This window comes from Myotis daubentonii, chromosome 2 (genome assembly GCF_963259705.1).
Source record: "Myotis daubentonii chromosome 2, mMyoDau2.1, whole genome shotgun sequence".
Classification (NCBI taxonomy): Eukaryota; Metazoa; Chordata; class Mammalia; order Chiroptera; family Vespertilionidae; genus Myotis; species Myotis daubentonii.
The window spans coordinates 215,714,114-215,736,595 of record NC_081841.1 but is presented as its reverse complement, the minus strand read 5'-3'; the positions used below and the strand labels follow the sequence as shown (position 1 = coordinate 215,736,595).

General features: G+C 48.0%; 1 protein-coding gene across 7 annotated transcripts in view; it reads left to right on the top strand.

Annotated features, from left to right (window-relative positions):
* TENM3 (teneurin transmembrane protein 3) overlaps positions 1-22,482 on the top strand; it is a 584,034-nt gene that overhangs the window by 256,807 nt on the left and 304,745 nt on the right. Inside the window, exon 1 of one of the 7 annotated variants that reach the window (XM_059685790.1) lies at positions 13,179-13,294. The exons of the other annotated variants lie outside the window; for them this stretch is intronic. The gene's annotated coding sequence lies outside the window, so the exon portion shown is untranslated. Of the gene's footprint in view, positions 1-13,178; positions 13,295-22,482 lie in introns of those variants that run through there. 7 annotated transcript variants of the gene reach the window in all.

Sequence of the window (22,482 nt, the reverse complement as noted above, 5' to 3'; positions counted from 1 at the left end):
AGCTTATTTTCAAAATCTTTTTGGGTTAATATTTGGATTTGATATTCAAATTCTTTATGGGCTGAGCAACTTCTGGAGACCTCATCAATAATGCTTTTCAAGTTCATAATTTTTAACTTGAAACATTATTGTGGATGTTTGTTTTTTTCACTTGGGAAAATATTCAACATCTTACTTATACCCTATAACACAGAGTGTGTTGTTACTTTTGTTTTGCTTTTATACTTGAACCTTCAAATATATTCATGATTTTGAGCATATTTGCAGTCTTTCTGAAAGTTTATTTTTTAATATATTTTTATTGATTTCAGAGAGAAAGGGAGAGGGAGAGAAAGATAGAAACATCAGTGATGAGAGAATCATGGATCGGCTGCCCCCTGCACGCTCCACACTGGGGATGGAGCTTGCAATCCAGGCATGTGCCCTGACCGGGAATCGAACCGTGACCTCCTGGTTCAGAGGTCAATGCTCAACCACTGAGCCATGCCGGCCGGGCTGAAAGTTAATTTTTTAAAATAAAGCTTTCATTCCAGAATACAGAGAGAAAAACGACACAGGCGAGAGGGAGCTTTTGTTCGCTTCTGGGAGGGGCAGTCACATTTGCAGAGGAAGGTCTCCTGGGGGAGAGAGAGGAAGCCGACTCCCCAGGATGCGCGCCCTGGCTCTCTCTTCTGCAGCACAACTCTCGCTCATTATGGTGAACGTCAGCCTGTGGTTTGGGACATGTGTACTTTCTGCTAATTCACTTACCAACGCTTTCCCCCCATCTGTATCCCCCGTGAACCCTACGTCCGCGGGATAATATATGTGCCCCTCTTTATCTGTGGCTCCGGAAGATGACAGAGATAGATGCCACTCGGCGCTAAAAATACGCGGAGAGTAATGCAGAGGTCAGCCCCGAGTCAGACGGTACACGGAGCAGGCTGGGTTTGGAGCCATGACACGACGCAAAACGCAATCCTGCTGAACTTTCATATTAAGAGGTTTTGGCTGAAGGAATTCAGACACATGCACAGTATGGCCCCAGAATGCTTGCCAAGAAAAGTGGAGTTGAAAACGTAGGGGGAACGGGTCCAAGAATAGGCCTCCAACATGTTGCATTCATTACACACAGCTGTGTACATGCAGAGTGACTTTTATCCCACCTACCAAAGCCCTGCCCAGAGCTGTCACTTTTTTTTTTCCTTTTTGCCAACTTGCTGACCTTTCTGTTCCCACAAAGGGAAATGTGACTGACAGATGACTATTCAAAACATTTTGGCAATTAAAAAAAAAAAAAGCATGCTAGTGTGTTTGCTATATATACAACATATCCTTAAAGAGACATGCTCATAAGCTGGGTGTCTGTGAGTAAACAGTAACTACCCGAAGGCGTGGAGAAAGCCCGCGTGCGTGCTGCATGCGGACGGATGCTGCGTCCGGTGCCTCTGGAATGGAAGGAGGGAGAGGTACCCAGGTCACCTAGGAGATGCGGAATTACGCTAAAGGCACGTGGCAAAGAAAGAGTAAAAGAGAATCCCGTGTCAACACGCCTGGAAGAAACCAGTGTCAACCACGACACATCAGCCACCGTGCAGTGGGTGCTGAGATTCCCCTCCTACCCAGTCGTAGCTCCCCGGTCAGGTCACGGGTTCTCTGCCTCCGCTTCTCCCACCACCATGGACTGATGTTCTCCCGAATTATCTCCGGATCCTGCTTCCCCAAGGCAGGGTCTGGTCCCCCAAGTCTAGTCTCCGTCAAGTACAGACAGGGCCAACCGTGTTGGGCGGAGCGGCCATGGTGCTGGGCCTGCCCGTCATGGCTCTGTTGGATCCAATTGCTCTGATGTAACCTGAAACTAATGTGTCATAGCCTGTCGACTATAGGGGAATTATATTAAAGCTCTTTAATGGGGGGTCCTTGTAAGAACAAGAATGCTGCAGCTACTTCCGACTGACCCTGGTAAAAAGGGGCAGAGCCCCAGCCGGCTTGGCTCAGTGGATAGAGCATCGGCCTGCGGACTGAGAAGTCCCGGGTTCGATTCCGGCCCAGGGCACGTGCCTGGGTTGTGGGCTGGATCCCCAATGTGGGGCGTGCAGGAGGCAGCCGATCAATGATACTCTCTCATCATTGATGTTTCTATCTCTCTCTCTCTCTCTCCCTCTTCCTTCCTCTCTGAAATCAATAAAAAATATACCTTTAAAAAAAATTGGAGCAGAGATGACCAGGATAATTCTGATGACTTTGAGGGGAAATCGGGAGAGGATCAGGTTTCAGGAAACAGGTTGTTTGTGCTGCGTGTTGAACTCTGTGGTTAACGTCACAGAATTAAAAGAGAAGAATGGTGTATTTGTCTATTTTACTTATAAAGTGGCTTTTTTCCTGTCTTCCCTGAGCTTTTCAAACGATATGCCATGAATTAGGCCAGGTTATTTTCTTTGTTTGTTTTTGCTCTGCACTGCCAGAGAACTAAAGAGTTAGAAGCCCATTTGGAGAGAGACTGGAATGAGAGGACTCGGTGGTCCTTACCAAGAGTGCAGGTCAGTGGTCTTTGCTGGGCGGGGCCACGGGGGTTGCCGGGGGACGGGGGGGCAAAGAGCAGCCAGGCAGCTGCACTTGGGGTCTAAGGCACCCCTTCTGCTGGGATCAATAAAAGGATGCGGGCAGCCCCCATGTGGGTGTTTCCATGGGAATCGCTGGGACCCACGCCGTTCTTTTACTGGCATTGTTGAAGCCTATGAAAATGTAATTCTGGGTGCACACCAACAAGAGTCTTCTGCAAAGTCAAACCCCAAGAACTCCAGCTGCCATTTCCACTTACGTGGCTGTCTGTTCTGAGCGGGGAGGGGCGGCTTTGCCTGGTCATTGCTGGTGGCCGGCTGGTTCCACGGTTTAATGCGAGTTACGTTTTTGTTCAGGCGAGTCCATTCTCCCTGGCGGACCGACACAGAGGGCCGTTTTCCCGCCATTGTATTGCTTCTAGACAGTCTGCAAATACGATGTTTATTACATGACTTCTCCCGTCCCCAGTGTTTACAATGCAGGTGAACTCTTTTCTTCAGCGACTTGACTCGGGAGTTGGTTGTTGTTATGGTTTCCCTTTCTAAGTAAGAGCCTTTATTCCCAGACAAAAAGCCTTTGATTCTCATTGAAAAGAAAGACGGGGGACCCCAGCCTGTGGACCCAAGTGTGAAGATGCTTTTGAAGATGGGGCCGTTGGAAGCTGCTTGTAATATGGAGATTAGACATTCCGTCTCCGGCCTGGGAACAGGGCCTGGCATGGGCTGAGCCGGCGACGGCTGCCGCCCGCCATCCTCGGGCCAGATAAAGGCCCGGAAGGAGCAGCTGCCAGCCGGGAGGAGTGGGAGAGAATAGGAAATGGATTTGAAATAGGACCGGGAAAAAGGCAGAGGCATGAATCGAAGACTTTTCCAGATATGCCCTTCTTAGGCATCTGTCCTTGCTGTGTCCACCGGGGAAGATGGTCTTCAGTTATGATTCTCCCATGAGAGTCAAAAGGCAGCAAATTCACCATCAGTATAGACATAAGAAAGACCTGATGTTGCTTTATTGCTTCCTAATTGGAAAAGAGTTCAATATGGATTTGTATTTTACGCTTTGGGAAGTCTTCTTGATCCTTTAGAAATGAAAAAGGTCGTGAAAACTTAGAAACATTTTAATTCTAGGCTGAGGAAAAGCGTATATTTTTTCCCTGTTAGTGACAAGGATATTAATTAAGTTTCACACTAACCAGAGGGGGCTGGGCAGTTTCATGTTTGACGGAAGGTCGCGGGGCTTCTAATTTTCCTGTTGACCCTGGTTCTTCTGCTCGAGCGGATGCCAGCAGGCAAATCGTAAGACCTGGCTCTCCCTTGCTGAAGGGAGTCTGAGGTGGGGGGCGTGTTTACAATATTTAGGATAATTAATAAATAGGGAGATGGCTGTCTTTAGGGTCATACTCCCCAGCTGCCCTGCAAGTAGGCAGTGAGCTCTATGCTGTTTTAGGTCCTGACATTCGGTGATGATGGTAGGTGATCTCTACACTGGCCACGCCTCCTGTTGGTAGAAGGCCTTACTGAAGTTTTCCGTAGGGTACCGAGGCATGAGAAGAAAGAGACCTTGTGAGATATGTAACACTTAGCTAGGAAGATAAACACACGTGATTGCCACCAACCGTGTGACACCAAACATGTAATAATACTAGACGCCCGATGCATGAAATTCATGCAAGGGGCTGGGCCCTTGCAGCCACCGCAGCTGCCTCCACTTCGTCCTGAAGGTCGTCTGGAAGGTTGTCTGGAAGGTCGTTCGGCTGTCTGGTCTAATTAGCATATTATGCTTTTATTATTATAGATAGCTCCCACAAACCCTTACCTCTCTTGGCTGCTGAAAAAAAACACCGATGCACCTCTCATAGGCATCGGAATGTGGCTAGCGTCTTACACAGAATGTTGGTACATGGAGGAGAATGAAGATGAACATGGCAGTTTTCACTCACATCTGCATTAATAGGTCAACATTTGGGAATGACTAGGTGGCCCTTTAAACTCATCCTCCCAAATAAACAAAGAAAAGCTTGATCAGTAAATTGATCATTGATAGTGAATGGATGGGCAACAAAACAATCAGGACAGTGGAAAACCAAGACTGGAAAAAGAAAATCATTAAGGAAATGAGTGAATTTAAATATCCAATGACTTGAAAACTATTATCCTCAGACACTGAAGACGCTGGAAGAGACTCCTGCATGGCTGATTCAAGGAATCAAAAGACCTGAGAGGTTTCCTTTCCACGGAGGCAAAGTGCACACCCAGGTGAAATTCACCAGGCCCTCCAGCCAGTTAGAAGGGTCCTGTACAGCGCCCAGATGTCCTGACGCATCGAGAGTTTGTAGGGGAGTGCAGAATCCCCTGAGGGGCGGGCTGGGGTGCTTCCTCACTGGTTTCCATGTGCAAACCACTGAGGCCATTCTGTCCCTTCCCGGTCTTCTCTCTTGCAGTGAGCACACTATCATTGGGTTCAGTGGTGCTGATTCACGTAATGTAAGGCAGGGCCAAAAAGATGCCTGCTTATCCGAGTGACAGCCCTGGGTTTCCCTGACACTGCGTGTTTTTATTAAAGTGGCTAGAAATCATCACCAAGCAATCCAAAAAGCTTTTCATGGGGTCCTTAGCTCTCATTTAGGACCTTTCTCACTAATCGCCAGTTGCTGTTCATCACAGCCTAACCCAGCTGCTCTTTTTCAGTTAGAAAACGCCTTGTTCTAACCATCCTTCTGAAACACTGCCAGAATTTCCTGGAAGATAAATTGACCCGACATCTATCCTGGAATACCAGCCGAAAAGGTACAGCTATTCAACATAGACATCTACCTTACAACAAGAACCCTCCCGCTTCTCCTGGCTTCTGACGTCCTCTGAAGGAAAGCCATCTTATACTCTGTGGTTAAAATGATACCGCGGTGTATTGATCTAATGAGTAATATTATAGAATTAATTCTAAAATACTGCAGCTCATCTGCCTTCGTCTTTAAATCCATCTGAATGATCACATTGTACAAACAAACCTCTTGTTGCAGATCTTGCAAAGCCCTTTGGCCAAAGATTATATATATATATATATATATATCTACTGTAATAAAAGAGAAACATGCAAATTGGTGTTACTCTGCTATGCCCACCAGCCATTCAGAGTGACTATGCAAATTAACCAAACAAAGATGGCGGTTAATTTGCATATGCAGCCCCAGAGCGAAGACTGAAGGCTCTGGCCAGAGTGAAGACTGAAGACTGAAGACTGAAGAGGCTTGGCTTCTCCGCTGCAGCCAGACCAAAGGCCTGGGTCCCAGGTGCCGAAGGAAAACTGGTGCCAGCAACCAGGGGAAGGAAGGCCTATTGCGCGAATCTTCGTGCAACAGACTTCTAGTGTATATATATCCCTTTATCCGGAAGGCTCTGACACGCTCATGCCCAGGATCTTTCCTCCGTCTCATCCTCAGGACTGATATTCTCCTTGCTTAGCATCAATTAAATGCCCTTGTTTCCTCTTTCAATGACTCTAGATCTTTGGGGAGGCCCACCTCCCTTTGCAGCAGTTCTTCTAAAGCCGTGGTTCTCAACCTTCCTAATGCTGTGACCCTTTAATCCAGTTCATGTTGTGGTGACCCCAATTTCATTGGTACAAATTGAACATAATTAAAGCATAGTGATTCATCACAAAAACAAGATGTAATTATATATGTGTTTTCCGATGGTCTTAGGTGACCCCTGTGAAAGGGTCATTCGACCCCCAAAGGGGTCGCGACCCGCAGGTTGAGAACCACTATTCTAAAGGCAGTGACAGCCCCTGGGCTTGCTGTCCCTCCGGGGCTGGAAGGCCCCAGGATGGATGTACCTTCCTCGGTGCTTTCCTTACCCTCAGCCTCACCTCTGCCTGTTATTTTTCCCCTTATCCACCTGCCATTTTTTTTAAGAACCCAGTTCTTCTCACACGGCACGTAACGTGTATCTGTGCGATTTCCCGTCAGCTGCCGCAGTCACGCCTAGCAAGACCCTCGCTTATTACACACCCAGACGGACCCCAGGTAGAAATTCACCCCAAAGAACCAGTATGGCTTTGCCTATGGAGGCGTTATCTTTATCTTTCCCTACAGAGCACTTTAAATAATGGAAATATAGTTTTCTGCACTAGTTTTAAACCAGTCTTGCCCTGTGCGGTTTAAAGAAGGTATTTCATGTGAAAGCACCGAAGGTGTTTCGGGCACATAATAGGCATTGGCTAAGTGAGTCCAATTCGAACTTGAAAGTTTTGGAGGAAAAGAACTGGTTTGGGCAGCAGCTGTCTCCGTTTCCGCATGACCACCCACTTGCTTTTCTACCCCCCATTCCTTGCGGCAGCCACCCCGTTACCCCTCTGGGAGTTGTTCTCCTCCGGGTCACAAATCACCTCTTCCTGCCAGTTTCCAGAACGTTAGTCCATCGTCGGAAGTGCCAGACTGTGACGCGTGGCTGTGTTCGCCCTCACCCCTCACCCACCGCACTCCCTGCCTCAGTCCTCGCAAGCGCTCCCCTGGGGCGGCCTTGTTGGGCTCCCGCGGGTTCTCTCCAGTTTCCTAAACCCGCCTTCATCTCTCTTGGCGCCTGGACTTCCTCTGGGTGGGCCTGGATGTGAGCAACCCCCAAGGTTCAGCCTTGGCCCCTTGCTCTCTTGGGGTTCCCCTTCCTCTCGTCTCAGTGGCTCTCCTGATACTCACTGTCTGCCATCATGAGGGCCACTGCTCTAAACGGGCGAGCAAAGGCCCAGTGCAGAGCCGAATCCCTCTGTCCATCTCTGCCCGACTCGCTGGCACATGGAAAGGCAGATAGCCGAGGACATGCCCGCTTCGTTCTAGCTGCTTTCTCTTTGTCTTGTCATTGAGCCTCCTTGCCTGGCTGCAACCAGATCTCTACCTGTGGAGCTGGGAGCCCCGGGGTCCTGGTTCTCAGCGTCACCCCTCACCATGCTACTGTTTCCATAGACATCTACCCACCAGACAACATCACCCCGTCTCTGGCCATCCTTGGACAACTACTTCTTGGTGTCTAAACAAACAGCGCATGTCTAGTCATAGATTTAATTTCAAAGATCTATCGCCTAGCTCTTTGACATTTAACTGCAAATGTGTTTTTGGAGAATTGACACTCAAATTCGCTTTGTCAGTGCACGGGAAGATGGTTGAAGCCAATAGCTTGGATTGAGGCAATCGCTCCACAGTTAAAACAACCTTACCATTTTTATTTATCATATTCACCATGGGCTCTCCAGGAGTGTATTCAAAGGACACCCCCCAAAAAAATATATTCTTGTTTTCAAAACCTAAACATAAGTTAAACCCCCGTCAGTTGCCAAGCATGGACAAACACTGCCCTCCCTGGGTGGGCCTGGGAATTCGCCTTGCTGCTTGCAGGCCTTGCATTCGCCCTGCCCAGCGCCAGCGGCTCCCTCCATCCTGGCCCCTCCTGGGCCTCCCCTCCCGCATCCTGGAGGTGGAGTTCTCCTCCTAGAAGAAGCTTCCATGCACTGCTCTGCTGCAGGGCCCTTCTGGCATGCGGGTGGACACCTGGTGGCTCCACGCGGGCCGTCGGCTCACACCATGTACTCTGTTCCCGCATGCCTGCTCCTGCTAACTCTGGCCAGCCGTCTGGATTTCTCTGGAAGCTCTGCCCTCCTGCCCCTGCCCTGCTCCCACCCCTAGGGAGGAATGATCTCCATCCTCGCCCCCTTCCCTCCCTCCCTCCTGGATACCCGCCAGCATAGGGCTGAAGCTCAGGCCTCTTGGATGCAGTGCCTTGCTTGATTGCCCCCTGCGAGGAGCCCAGACCTCCACACACACCCAGATCCTGCTTCCCCCTCCTCCCGCCTGCCCAGGCTGCGGAGACCCAGCATGCCCCTGCCCAAGGTCACCCCGATCAGGACAAAAAGAAGAATCTGCTCTTTTGACACATAACAAACATGACTGGAGCGCGAAAGCAGTCTTAGGTCTTCATCATGCATCGGCTTTCAGAGAGCGGTTGTGGCTTGGGTGAAATAATTTAACACCTTTAAAAATAAAAAGAACTTACCTTTTAGACGCGATTTGGGATGTGGGTCATTGCAGACAGTTGAGAAATAAATAGCTATATTGTGGGTGGATTTTTCCGTGGGTGAAATCAAAGAGTTAGCTGGATCTTATGCCAGCCTTTTAGATTTTCTGTAGCCATCTGTGAGAAATTACCCATTGGCCTTTAGTACCAGCCTTTTATTTTTTCCAAGCTTTTACTTCTGCTCCAGTGTAAATGATAATTTAACTTTATTGGAAAGGGACCCAGAAATACGGTTTTAAGTACAGTTCTGTGTTAGCTTCTAGCAGAGCCCACATAACTGTCAGAGACTTTCCTGCTACTGGCATAGTAGCACCGAGAAACGAGATGCAACCTAACCTCTTGCCCGCGGCTTGGAACTAAACTCACGGCACAGTCACAAGGCACCGATGGATGTCTGTGCTCTGTAACGCTGGTGACATAAACAGTTTCTTTGACCTATTTCTTTAAAACAGAAAAAAATGCTTAAAGATAAATGTGTCATTTTTAACAAAGTCCATTTAGATGAGCGGAGCTGTAGAGTGAGGCGTATCAATTGGCCTAAACTACCCCAGAAGCAGGCGTGCAGGCGTGTTTCCTACCTACTGTCCTTCCCTCTAAGAGCCCGGCCTGCGGAGAACACCAACTTGTGTGTTACGTGTTACCTTCCCTCCTAAGCGGAAGGTAACTGTGAAACACAGGAGGAGTCAGGCGCCCTGCCTTTCGTTTCCCATCCCAAGTCAACAAATTCTCAATTGTGAAAATAGAATATCGTGTTTTCAAGTCTTTGGTGTGGCTGACCCCGATGAACTTGACTTAGAATGTGAACTGCACTCCTAGCACCTGTTTAAGCTACCGAGTCCACGCTTAGTTTGTAGGGAAATCAGTTTAGCGGCAGGCGCAGGGCCCTGGCGCTCTGTAACTGTGGGTGCACGTTATTCACCCCGTTAAGCTCCAATGCCCTCATCTGTGACGTGGGTAATGCGGTCATTCTCTCGCAGGGCCTTAGAGAAAGAATAAAAGCGGCATGTGTCAGGTGCTCGGCGGAGTGAGCCGTGCAGCGTGTCCGTGTGGATGTCAGACCCTCCATCAGCTAAAAGGGCTGGATTTCGATTTCCTGTTCGCATCTCTGGCGATATGGATTTGGTGCCTGATTTGGGTTAAACTCTGGTTCTCCTTCAGGGTTCTGGGCTAAGCAGCAAGAGGCCAGGAGAGCTCTTACTATTACAGCGAAGTTGGTGCCAGTTTGAAGTAACAGCTCATTCGTGAACTTTAAAAAAGTAGATGCAATTTGCTTTCATTTGGTTCGTTCAGGCCTTTTAAAAACAGTTCCTGGTGGTGTGCAGTCGCTGGGCTTTTATGCCTAGAGAACCGCCTTCAGTTACAAGTCAGGCAGTTAGCAGTGCAGGTCTGATTCCACGTGGTCACTTATTCACAACATAAAACAGCCACGTACGTCACCCTCTGGGGCCATGTCTGCTCGCGGAACGGCGGGGAACTCTGCAGATCTTCCACAAGAAAAGCTTCATTAGAGAAGGCGGTGTCTACAGCTAATTATCCCTGACATCATCCGCACGGCAAACTGGAGAAGACGAAAACAGAAGCTCAGAGTGCCTCGTTCGGTCTCCACAGACCCCTGTGGCAGACGCCTATGGCAGGCTGGCGTCTCTGGGAGGGAGAGCTGTAGAAATCGTTCAAAACCACACCTCTCCTTCCTTCTCCCGTGGGCTGCTGCCACGCTACTCCGCTGAGTTCAAAGTCAGCCCTTGATTGTTCCCAAGGGACACTTTGTCCGCTTTGAAAAGAATTAGTTTTGTATTCAGAAAAGATTATACTAGTAGATAGTATTCCAATATCCTCCAACATAAAAATGTACCTAACCTGATCTGATATTTATAGATGGGCATTGCTTAATTAGCATTGTAAATTGGAATTTTAATAAATGCTATCAATCACTGACCGATTTACATAGCATTTATCTGGGGAAATGAGCCTGCCGAATACCAGTCTTGAGATTCCTCTGGACCGGAACAGGGATTTAAGATGTCAGTGCCTTTCATTCTTCCATTAGAATGTTCATCTTTCTGTCTTCTAATGTTCGCATCTAAATCCCAGATCTTCTAACTGTGTCATCAAAAATCCAGGGGTACATATCTGAAGCCTAGACAAGCCCCCTCCTTCCCCGCCGCCACCCCCCCCCCCCCCAGTCCTGGCAAATTCTACTCGTGGGACATGCTACCTATTTAATTCTTCTGGACTCCAGTTGAACCCCACCTCTGGTAGTCTGGCGTGAAAGGGATGCAGTGTGTATTTGCAGTTACTTCAGGCCCTGCCCCCTGAAGAGCTGCATGCCTCAGTGACCTGTGAAAGCATCCTTTGCAAACTGGTTCGGTTTAGGAAGATATTTGCTTAAGAACATAGAAGTCTCTTCATGCCCCACAGCATATCTATTGTTCTCTTTTTTGACCCAATTTTACTAAAGAGATTTTCAAAACCCCGAAACAACTTATCATGTAGACCAGTGGTTCTCAACCTTGGCTGCACACTAGAATCACCTGGGAATTGTTTTTAAATCCTGATTTCTGGGCCTCGTCCTTTGGAAATTCTGTTTCTTTGTTATGGGGTGGGGCCACAACATGAGTAACAAAGAAACAGAATTTCCGGAGGATGAGGCCCAGAAGTCAGGACTTTGAAAAGATTCCCAGGTGATTCTAATGTGCAGCCAAGGTTGAGAACCACTGATGTAGACTCTGTCAAAGGAATGTTTAAATAATGTCTATGACATCTTATTAACGTCCTCATTAAAGGGGAAATATATTGATCATTCAGGGAAGAAGAGCCATGATGGTTATGATCGTCATGTTGTATTAGTATGTGTTTGTGAGTCATGATTTTCAAAGAGCCATTGTTAAACACACACACACACACACACACACACACACACACACACACACACACACACACACTAAGGTATAGAGACGTTGCTGAACCCGGTAACATCAGGCATTTCCATGTGTGATGGTGGGTGTTTAGATGGGGGTGAAAATTGAGAAGAAAAAGTACCCCCAGAAAGGCAGACGGACTGAACCCCATTACAGCAGCATTAGATGTACAATGTGACAAAAGTCAAGGGACGGTGGCATGCTGAAGAGGACGAGGGAAATGGCTGTTACTGAGTCACGGGAATGAGGGAAGAATGTAGTCTGCATTTGGACGTATTGATAGAGGGAGAACACTAATTCTGGCATGTGTTCCTTTTTTGGTTTAAGTCTGTATTTAGATGATCGTTGAAATGTGGGATGACAGCAAACAATGTAAGATACGCTGATTGATACTGGCATTGCTACCTCAGTGCTTCTGGTTTCCTTCTTGTTTATTTATGTATAAAAATACGTGAGGGCTTTGGAGGAACTGGAAGAAAACACTGGTGAACCCCCAAATTCCAGGAACATTCATTCAATTCTCAGTTTAATGGAGGAAGAAGCTAAAGGGGGTGGAATGTTCTAGAAAAAAAAAAGAAATTTGGCTTGGAGGCAATGCAAAAATAATGATAAAAGTGGATCTGGAGGGGACAAAAAGACAATTTCTACATAAACATTTCAAAGCCGCGACATTAGGCTATCATTTAAAAGTAAACCGAGCTGGGGCACCACATTAGCTGCCAGGAATGAGGGCTTCCAGCCCGACCCCTGGAGCCCCTGCCACCAGCCCAGGAGCCCGGTCCCTCCGTGCTGGCCTGGCCCGCCATAAGCGAGGAGGGGGGTCCCCAGCGCGCAGCGCCCGGCCTCGCAGCCCAGGCCTAGGGGCGAGCGGGCCCGCGGGTCCCCGCTGCGCACACCAGCGACACCCCCACTCACAGGCTCCCGCCGCGCGCGGGACTTCAGGCCCAGGCCGGCCTCCCTTCCGCACCCGGGACGCCCGCCCGCCCGCCCGCCTTTCCCCGCAGCGTGTCGGGCAGCGGGGGCTTGGCCGGGCAGAGACCGGTCCGGCCGCCGCGCTCCCGCGTGAAGCACACAGCCACCGGGCGCTGCGGGACGGCGGGTCGCGGCGGGCTCCCCCGCGCGCTGGGAGAGCGTGGGGCGCGCTGGCGGGAAGATCCGCTCCGCGGCCCCGCAGCGCCCGGAGCCGGCTGCAGGCGGCGAGGTGTGCCGGCCGCGTGCGCGCGCTGCCTCCTCCCGGTCCCAGAGCTGCCGCACCGCTTCCCGCAGCGCTCACCCCCCTCGGGCCTGGCCGCGGCGTGCCGGGCGCGTGAGTGGCGTGAGTGTGTGTGCGAGGGTGAGTGCATGAGTGTGCGAATGTGTGTGCATCTGTGTGCATGAGAGTGTGTGGGTGTGTGCATGTGTGTGCATGAGAGTGTGCGGGGGTGTGCATGTGCGTGCATGAGTGTGCGGATGTGAGTGCATGTGTGTGCACGAGAGTGTGCGGATGTGTGTGCATGAGAGCGTGCGGATGTGTGTGCATGTGTGTGCATGAGTGTGCGGACGCGAGCGTGTGTGTGCGTGTGTAAGTGCCCGTGAGCGCGGCAGGCGGGGCGGCGGCAGGGCGGCCGGGCGCGCAGGGGTTAAGCGCCGCCCCCGCCGGCCGGTAAACAGCGCGCAGCCTATCCCGTCCGGCGGCCCCCGCAGCCCGCGCCGCGCCCGGCGCTGCAACGCGACGCGCTCAGACCCGGCAAGTTGGCGGCGGCTCCGCTCCGCACGCAGCGCCCGGCGCCCGGCGAGGTGGGTGAGCGGCGCGGGCTGGGGGGCGGCCCCGCGGGGCTCCGGGGCGGCGGGGAGCGGGGCGGCCGCGCGGGGGGACTGGGGCCGGGGCGACCGGAGCCAGTGAAGCCGGGGCCGGTTCACCCCCGCGGGGCCGGCTCTCGGGCTGAACTTGGCGGCCGCGCGGCGCCGGGGGAGGCACAGGTCGCCGCGGGCGCCGGCGCCTTTGTTCCGGGGCTCGGACGGGGCGAGTCGGTGGGGAGCGGGGCCCGCCGGCTCCGAGGCGGTCGGTCTCTCCGGCGACTGGGGCGCGGCGTCGGGCTGGATTCGCGGGGAGCAAAGCTTGGCCCCCGTGGTTTGGATACTTTGTGTCTGGGCGGCTCGGAGCCGCACGGAGCAGGAATCGGAGCCCGTGCGCCCCGGGAGCTAGAACCCGTCCTCATTGCTTGACGGGGGAAAGGTACCAAGTGACCTGGCTCCTCCGAGGAGAGGAGCGAGGCGATGTTCTCCTGCGGGAGACGCGGTGCGTGGTTCTTGCCAGGCAGAGAGTGTGACCGGGCAGAGTCCCTAAAAGAAACCCAACTTCGGCGGCGGCCCCTGCAGGGTCCTCCCGCGGACCAACTTGCGCAGCGACGGAAAGTCAGACTCACTCCCCCCCTGGCGCGTGCGATTCCATAACATGAACAAAGGTCGGAGCCCGCTCTCGGTGCCCGGAGCCGCGGTCCCCTCCCTGGCCGGCCCCCCTCCCCCCACCAACGTCCCCCTCCCCCGACGGGCAGGGAACCCGTGTCCCAGCCACAGCCCTCCTGCCCCGGGAAAGCCGCCGCTCCTCACATTCAGCGCCCGAGAGGGTGTCGCTGAAGATTTGATCCCCTTCCACTGAAGTGGAAATACTTCCAGTAATTGGAAGCAGATTCGCGTCTGGAGTGGTACGAGCCAAGGTTTTCATTTTTAAAATAAACCTTTTGTTCTCCGGTTTTTTAAAAAAAAAAACACGTTGCAGCGAGCCATCCAGAGACCTCTGTGTGCTAATTGCTACAGGAGCCCCTCAGAAGGGACTAAACGACCCGGGGGAGGCACTGGAGACTCACAGCTCACTTGCTAAGCCCTCTGCGCCGCGTGGACGGTCGGGGCCACACGTTTTGGGGGGTGTGTGTGTGTGTGTGTCCCCAGCAGACGCTCACGCATTGAAATGCAACTCTTGCATTCAACCCCCCCCCCCCCCCCCCACACACACACCGCAAGCAGAGGCCTTACTGCGAGGCAGCAAAACTTGAGCGATGTTTGCGTTCCCCCATTGTATACTGTGATTTACAAAATTTGACGGTACATTGGAAATCAAGAGTGAAGTGTGTTCCATTGAAAGGGACGCTGATTGTACATGAGCTGGCAGTCTGAAACTCAACAAATCTGATTGCAGGTGGTTAACCTGGGTCTTTCCTCATCTTTGGCGGCTCAGTTTGAAAAGCTTTTTTTTCTAAAAATGGACGATTAAAGGCTGAAATGAGGATGCTTCTAGACAAAGAGGGGAGTCACTTGATCTCTTTATTAGCTGTGCAGCCTCGAGAAGAATGGTGAGATGTGAGAGCCTCATCTTCCTTCCCCGGGACTTGAAATCTGAAATGAATTGTGTGGTCACGAGGGAAAAGTTAGAAGACTTGTACTTGTAACACTGATGATGGAGATCAGAAAAAAACATCACCGTATTCCAGATATTTTTCACTGCTAGCTTCTCAAGCCCGTTGTCCTGATTACGAATGACGTGGGGATGGGCATATTTACAGGGTAAAATGGCAGTTTGGTTTCTTAAAAAGCGACTTGATAGCTCCATAGCTTGCCTTGCTTCCTTGAGTTCCTGCTAATCATTCGAGCACATGAAAATAAGTCTCAGGGGGCTGAGGCGGTCATGATTTCAATGATACTCGTCCTTGTGAACATTTCTCATGTGAAAGTCCTCTTCCATGAAAACCCATATTTTAAATTGCAGCCACGCTTTAGGTACCAAATAAAATCTGCCTACGTTTTGGCTGTGCCCCATCCTGTTTCGTAGATATCGGTGGCCTCGTGTGTGGCTCGGCAAAATGTAGTTCTCCACAAAGACTTAGTGAAAGAGAAGCAACTTAACATGGATCCTTGTAGATGCCTGACACGGGTTTCCAGTGGAAGAGCCTCCTCTAAACACTTAAACACGAACCCTTCTGTGGCTCCTATTTGCTGTTGCCACGTCCTAACATTTTTTTACTTGGTGAGGGAGTGCGGTGCACAGGGCCTTCTGTCATCTGAGATAATATGTTCAATTTATCACCGGACTCCTTGCTCTCATAATGTAGGGAGGTGCCGAAGGAGGCTCTGTCTAAACACAGTGATCTTGGTAATTAATGCCAGAAAATAGATTAAAATGCTGTATTCCAGGTATTCATTTCCTTAAAAGGGCCACCAACACCGCGTTGCTAAGCACCCGTCACTACTGCAAGTAACAGAAAATGACCCAAATTACAGAACCTGTTCTGTGCTGTATTCTTGCATTTTCTAAAGTGCATTTCAAAAGGTTTAACAAGACTCACTCAATTAGTGGAGGAAAAAAGATCTATTTTCAGCTCTGATCCGCAATTAAGAGATTGGGCTTTGGAACATCAGTCTCTTTATAATGTATTTTGTTTGCTAGACTTTAAACAATTGTGAATAAAGATTGCTAACAAACCGCCTTTCTAACAGTCTAAGCACAAGTGTCAAAGGGCAGTGTATTTGTTTGAAATTTTTGACTAGAAGAGTCATTTTTTAAAAATATAACTTTCCCTCACTTTAGGAAAGTTTAAATTTTACACTGACAGGGTATCTTACTGCTTTCCTGTGCATTTCTGACTGTGTCTGTGCAAATATGTGTACACATATACATACATACACACATGTCTTTGTAGTTTACAGCTGAGTGGTAATTATTCTCTTACTGTAGATATGAGTGCTTTAGCACTGAGCACCTGAGAAACAGTATTCTTTCCTAAGCATGTGTGGACCTTGTGAATTTGGTACCATGAAGGAGGTAGAGTGGTATGTGGAAGTGAGAAAGTAAATTAGGGACCATACTATTTTTTTAAAATTGATTTTAGAGAGCGAGAGGAAGGAAGAGAGAAAGATTATTGTTCCACTTATCTATGCATTCGTTGTATGTACCCTAACCTGGGATCGAACCCACAACCGTGGTGAGTGGGGACAGTGCTCTAACCAACTGAGCTACCCGGCCTGGGCTGTTTGTTAATTTTATTGATTGACTTATTTATTTTTTACCATACAGTTATCTATGTACTCTTCTGGGTTAGACCAGAACTTTTAAATAGTTATGGCTAAAACCTAAATCACAACAATTAGATGTTTAAAAAGTTAGATTTTCCATGACCTGGTTCTTGGCTCCTGGGACAGGAGCCACACCTGCATATGGGGGACTCTGCCGCAGAGAAAGGAGTTGCAGGCGCATGACTGTTAGTGGAGTAGGAGGGAGGAGCAAGAGGAATCCCAAAGGTGTAGGCTAGGGTTATTAGCAAGATTATTGCTATATTACATTGATCTGGAAAATTCTCAAAGCATATAATTATCAATACGAAGTTATCCTGAATGCTATTTTGGCTGTGATGATACATGAAGCGATTCCATATCCTCAAACGTTGAATATTTTAAAGCGAAAATTATTTTAAACGATATTTTACATTAGAAATTTGTTATGTTTATTCATCAGATTTATCAGCGTTGTTGCTGTTATCAATTTCTCCAGTAATATGTAGTATAGAATGAATGAAGTTTGTATGACTCTTGTAGTCTTGTCTAAAATGAAAAATTATGTAATATTTGTGTGTAAGGTGTCTTAAACTGAAGTCTCAGTTTAGAGATTATGTATTAGAAATGTATTGTTTGTTTTCTGAAATGTCAAAATTAGTATTTTCCAAAGAGAATAACAATTTGATGTATAGAAGGTATTTGATTATATTTATTTTATATGGCATATCTTTTAATATTTAAGAAACCAGTTGTTTTAAAATTGGTGTTTTTATTTTAGTTATAAACCTAGCTATTAAGTTACAAATCCTGTGTGTTTAAATTTTGAAATAATTGCTCTTAATTTTCACAATAGGATGAAAATTAATCGTTCTTCAGTATCCTAGAAACAGTTCATGCCATAGACGTTACTGATGGTAAATTCATTTCACAAGGGAAGATTAACAATTGAAAAGCACACAGATTATTTGAGGGCCCTTCACGTCTAAATATAGTTAGACTTGGGAAACCACGGACGATAGTAGTTCAGAGAAAAAGAGCTTCTCTCTTAAGTATGATTTTCCCCCGCTCTTCCTATTAAATGCTATTTCACATAAACATGTTGTTTTATTCATTTACAAGGCAGATGGATTCTAGAGCATACCAAAATGACTAATCTAGCGCTGATGCAGAAAAACACATCCGTTTTTCCTATTTATACATATCAACCTCAAATTTTTAAAAATCGAAATGCAGTGTGGGAGTTTCAGTGAATGCGTTTCATGGTTGTCTCTGCACAGCCCCTTGTGAAACCATTTCCCGCAGGCGGAGGGAGGGAGGGCCTTCTGGCCGGAGGCCTGTGACATGTCCCCCCAACCCTTCTTCTCCTGTTTTCTCTTAAATAAGACAAAGTGGCCGCGCATAACACACTTAACACGGTTAATCTTTTGTAATTACCTAACCGTGGTTCGATTTTACCTCCTGCTTAAACGTGGCCCCTTAGTGAGGGAGACACTGGCTGTGCTCTTAAAAGTTTATTTGTCTTTCAGTTCCTGGGATAACGAGGGCAGTGCTTCTCCTTAATTATCTTTGTCCAGGGAAAGGCTGAAAGGTCTGGGTAGTCACACAAGGCCGTTTGGATTTGTGAGGTCAGGTCAGATGCAGGCAAAGTGGTTAAGTGCATTCTCATCGCAGTGAGCGCCTCATCAGGAACGTGACCTTGAAGGAGGTGGGAAAAGCCATTTGGCTGTTTTATGGCAGCCACCCTGGCTTGTTGGAGCACTGACAGATTTGCACTTGCCACTTTGTCACAGTTCCTCCTTTCTGTTCTCTAATATGCCCTCCGATTGTAGATCATCAGCGTGGAGGTGAACATTACAATTAGTTTCTTTCTAAAGATAGATTTTTCCTTCATGAGTTTATTTCATGCATTGATCTGTTTGGAGATAACCCTTCATTAAAAATTAAGGGGATCAGCCTGGCTGACCATTCTGTTCCTGCTTTTAAGAATCGCTTCATGATGACGATTAGTCTCTTTGCAAAGAGGCGACAGTTCTGCTGCTTTTCAGAGGGTTTTGAAGCTGTTCGGAGGAGAGCCTCGCGCATCTCAGTTTGAGCAGTGGGAATACTCAGTTCACACGTGCCTGCGTATGTTTACTTGAAGGTGGTTCAAGTTTTAGTAGTTCTGTGGCTGCTGTTTTAGTCATCACTTCCTCTAAAATGTTCAAACAAAACCGAAAGATTTGTAGTGTATATTTCTTCGCTTTATGGCCAATATTTTCCTTGTGATGCATTTTATATCAGCTCCATTAAAGTGGAATTTTTGTTTAAATATTTGAACAAGTATTGTTTAATAATAGGAAGAGTTTTACTAAACACAGTACAAGATCTAACCTTTGGAAAACTCCAGTTAAAACAATTAAGCACTGCATACAAGATTTTCCTACGTAAAGGGTTTAAACATTACCGATTGGAGTTTAGCTTTTTACTGAAACTTTTATTACAATTAACCAGAACTAAATACCCATCTTATCATAAGAAAGAAAAAACTTGGCCCATTATCAAAATACCTAAAATATTATTTTAAACTTTCTCAGAGCTATCACCCTCTCATCACGCTATGAATTATGTAACGCTGCAATCTGAGGAACTCAAGAACACCAAAAATGGTTCCACCAGGAGAGCCACGTTTTCTCGATTACAGAAGATGTATTCCTTTAAGAACTTTTTATTTACCAAAATAAAAATGTAATTGGCCCTGGCTGGGTGGCTCAGTCGGTTGGAGCATCCTCCCATACACCAAAAGGTTGCGGACTCAATTCCTGGTCAGGGTGCTTGTGGGAGGCAACCAGTCAATGTTTCTCTCCTCCCCCCCCTCCCCCTTCTCTCTCTTTGAAAATAAAGACATATCCTCGGGTGAGGATTTTTAAAAATATGTAATTGAAATATGTTTAAAATGAATGATTCTCGCCCTCACCGCCCCTTCCTCTGCTCCCTCCGTCGGGGCCTACGTTCAGGCTCTGTTCCTCTCCCCCCTGGACTGTTTCATCAGCCTCTCACCTGTGTCCCTGCCTCTGCCCGGCCTCCACACCATCATCCTCGTTGTCATTCGCCATCGTAGCCTGAGCCTGGCACCTCACTGCCTGAAATCTTCACGGCGCTCTTTGGGTAACGTCCGAACTCCTAAGTATGTTTCCCCGGAACCGTCATGATCGCACCTCTATCCCGTTTCTCCTTTGGGATGATACCTTCCCCCCACACACCCCGTGCTTGGTGAGTGCCTCTGGCCCATTCTCAGCCTCTCACCCGTCTTTCAAGGGCCTGCTTGCTCGGGCTCTTCTCCAAAGCCTTCACCCACGGCCTTGGGGGGTGCTGGCTGCACCTCGGTGCCAGGTGCACGTGCCCCTACAGCTCTCAGCGTGTGTCCAATAGTCACTGTGCACAGTTCTCGCTCCCCCACTAGCGGGCGAGTCCTGTGGGGTCACAGCGGGGTCTTACTCGCCTCTCTGTACCAGCACCAACCCCCATGCTGAGAAAATAACTTATTCGGGGGTGTTTGTTGAGAGCTTATCGAATGAGTCCATGTCATTGCTAATAGACGATCGTGGTCATGAACATCAGTTATTTCGCTCTGCGTCACAATAGAATAACTTAGGAGCTGTTGAGGGCTCAGTGCCCCCCATCGAAGGCCCCTCGGACAGTCTAGCAGTACTGTTACCTGTCATCTCTGAGCCCTGCACTAGGCAACATGTTTTATACGCACCACTGTATTTTGTTCTCACAACGTTCCTTTCCGAAGGGATTTCTCCATTTTGCTGATGGCAAGGCTGTTACTGAGAGAGGTTAAGTATCCGATGGTGAAAGGATGACCTCAGTGTAGTGCTATGTGGGTTCCCAGTGTCACGCTCCCCGCACACTCCCTGCTGGTGAGCATTTCCAGTGACACGTGCAGCTCACGCACAGGTATACGTTCCAAGGTGAGCACTGCATTCTCCTCCCTCGCGTCAGCCTTCACCTCCTGTCACTGTTGATCACCCAGCAGCTGGTCATTTGGTGATGGTGGTTGTGATCTTGGTAGGAATGAAAGGTTCTGGGCAAAGGCTGTTCTCCGGGCTGATGGGATGAGCGTTCCTCGTTTCGGTCTCTCAGAGGGCTCTTTGACCCAGCGGTTCTCAACCTGGGGGTCGTGACCACTTTGGGGGTCGAATGACCCTTCACAGGGGTCACCTAAGACCATCGGAAAACACATATATAATTACATATTGTTTTGTGATTAATCACTATGCTTTAATTATGTTCAATTTGTAACAATGAAAATACATCCTGCATATCAGATATTTACATGATGATTCATAACAGTAGCAAAATTAGAGTTATGAAGTAGCAACGAAAATAATTTTATGGTTGGGGGTCACCACAACATGAGGAACTGTATTAAAGGGTCGCAGCATTAGGAAGGTTGAGAACCACTGCTTTGACCTAATACCTCCATTTCTTTGCATTTCTTGTCTGGTGAGATTTTGGGGTAGCTGAGTCCCAATTAGGTACTCAGGGGTTTAGGCGGAGCAAAACGTTAATTTCTACAATGAAGGGCTTTTAAAAGAAGCCAGTAGTTCAAGGAGTCATAACACTAAATTTGAGTAAGAAAAAAATAGGCTAAAGCTGTATGCATAGATACATTTGAAATTTAAACACATTGATATTTTTGAGTATTTTTTTCTAATTTTTTAAAACTGGTAAACATTATATCTAATAAGACTCTCTCAGGTGATGAAAGTAGGGAAGATATACCTTTAGTATGATAATTTGGAGCAAGAATTAGTAGATCTTCAGTGTTTTGGCTGCTGAGAGATTACAGGGGAGGATTGTTAGGACAAAACAGCCATAACAAACCCTCCACACTTCTACTCTCTTGCCTCATCTTTCCTGACCTTCAACAAACTCAAAAAATGTAAACACCAGTTTTACTGACTTTTCCTATGGAAGCGAATAGAATTAGAGATTTTCAGAACTGAGAAGGGTCTTCAAGGTCACCAGATCTAATCCAGACGGCACTGTTTATAGGTGGAGAAGCAACAGCTAACATTTACTAGGTATGTGCTGAGTACTGGTCTCAGCTCTAAAACCTTTCTGTAAGCATTATTTCAGCTTGAGTTCAGAACAACCCATGGAGTTCCACATTCTTATACCTCCGTTGAAAAGATGGGGAAACCGAGGCTAGGAAGAGTTAAGGCAGTTGCTAGTTAGAGGTAGAGCACCTACCCAAGACCCACTTCTGTCTCCACTGGGAATGGCTGGGAAGGCCACACCTCTCCTTAGGAAGTAAGGACCCCAAGCCCCTGAGTTCCAGTCCACTCTTTGCATTAAAAATAACGATGCTGCCCGGCCGTGGTGGCTCAGTGGTTGAGCATCAACCTGTGAACCAGGAGGTCACGGTTCGATTCCCGACCAGGGCTCATGCCCAGGTTGTGAGCTGGGTCCTGGAGCGTGCGGGAGGCAGCCAATGATTCTCTGTCATCACTGATGGTTCTCTCTCCCTCTCCCTTTTTCTCCGAAATCAATAAAAATACATTAAAAAAATAACGATTATGACACGTTAAAACACCTCATATGTAGCAGGTGGTTTTTGAAGTAAAGATTCTTGGACCCTACGTCATAGATGAGAAAACTGAGGTTAAAGGGGATGAGATATTCTGTATAAGGCTATTCACCTACCAAAGCACAAAGGAATGCTGGGCCTAATCTGAAATTGATATCCTTCTTTACTGAATTCTGCCTCCTCTTTACCTGTCAAATAGCTTTGTTTTCACTTGAACCCTTTTCGCTTTGCATGTAAGCTCCCTTTACTGTTGTAGAATAGAAATATGCTAATATACAACCTTCCATAAAAATTGGAACCACTGAATGTTACAGATATTTCCATGCACCTCCGTTCAGAGTGAATGCTGACCGACGTTACTTTT